Genomic DNA, 1,318 nt, shown 5'->3' with positions numbered 1-1,318 from the left:
GGCTCGCAGAGGCCCAAGGGCGTGGAGACACAGCTCGAGTTTCTCTTCATTATCGCATAAATCTTTCGCCTTTTACTAAAGATTTCCGTGGAGGGGAACTTTTTGCGAGTGACCTGTATTCTTGGAGGCTCTGATCACAGGAGAGCTACACTGGAATGTCAAGAAAAGAGTGAATTTGGCCGACTGCTAACATGCGGTGGGAGGATGCGCAACTGGTCACCTTCAGTATTTGCAGCCTTTGCGGTTCCTGCGTTACATTTATTTAACCAGCACAGAAAGACAGCGCTTTTTTTTACGTGATGGGATCCAAACCCTGGACTTGCTCTCTTTAGTGCCGGACCCAAACATAGATCGCATCAGCTCCTCTAGCCCTATCAGCAACTCATGTGCTTTGAGCGTTCTTACTGACCGTGCAAGCCAGTGTCATCTAACTGTGTTGGTGGTATAGTGGTTAGCATAGCTGCCTTCCAAACAGTTGACCCGGGTTCGATTCCCGGCCGATGCATTTCCTTTGGTTTGGGCTGAAGTCAAAACAGAACTCCTTCTGTAACCTCTGGCTGCACCATAAACTGTTTAGATGTGTCTTTTGGTGGCAGAAAAACAATATCTCTCCCTGTCGGGGAATCAAACCCCAGTCTTCCGCGTGACAGGCGGAGACACAATCCACTATACTAACGAGCAGTTGTGCAGGTGTGACTTTGCCCCCAGCCAACACCACTGCACCGACATCACTAAACAACGAGTGCCGTTTTCTTACACTGACCCAGGCCTTACACCATAAAATACCGGATGGACCTATTATCAGCTGAGTTCATTTAACTTTTGGAATGCTACACGTTACAGGGGTTTTATTTGGACTCTTTTGTTTGTTTAATTGTTTTCTCCAACTTCTCAGATGGAGGCATGAGAAAGAGATTGCATTGCCTTCATTGGGCTTGTGGTTACTGGGCGACCGAAGGGACTTTTGTGACTTTTACTCCTCCCATTTGGAGTGAGGGGGGTGACGAAATGCAAGTGGGTAGGTGTCGACACCCTAGATTACACTTGTCGAGCGTAGTGGTTTACCTCAGGGTTCGCACAGGCCCAAGGGTGTGGAGACAAAGCTCGAGTTTCTCTTCATTATCGCATAAATCTTTCGCCTTTTACTAAAGATTTCCGTGGGGGGGTAATTTTTGCAAGTGACCTGTATTTTTGGAGGCTCTGATCACAGCAGAGCTACACTGGAATGTCAAGAAAAGAGTGAATTTGGCAGACTGAAAACACGCGGTGGGAGGATGCGCAACCAGTTACCTTCTGAATTTGCAACTTTTGCGGTTCC

At 47.6% G+C, this 1,318-nt stretch overlaps 1 non-coding gene across 1 annotated transcript; it reads left to right on the top strand.

Moving 5' to 3' along the window:
- Positions 1-433: 433 nt before the first annotated feature.
- Positions 434-505, top strand: trnag-ucc (transfer RNA glycine (anticodon UCC)). The gene has a single exon. It is a non-coding gene; the product is annotated as a tRNA-Gly (tRNA).
- Positions 506-1,318: the final 813 nt, after the last annotated feature.

Source organism: Sinocyclocheilus rhinocerous, unplaced genomic scaffold, assembly GCF_001515625.1.
Source record: "Sinocyclocheilus rhinocerous isolate Xijiao unplaced genomic scaffold, SAMN03320098_v1.1 scaffold6171, whole genome shotgun sequence".
Classification (NCBI taxonomy): domain Eukaryota; kingdom Metazoa; phylum Chordata; class Actinopteri; order Cypriniformes; family Cyprinidae; genus Sinocyclocheilus; species Sinocyclocheilus rhinocerous.
The sequence above is the reverse complement of the archived record's forward strand: the minus strand, read 5'-3'. Positions and strand labels throughout refer to the sequence as shown.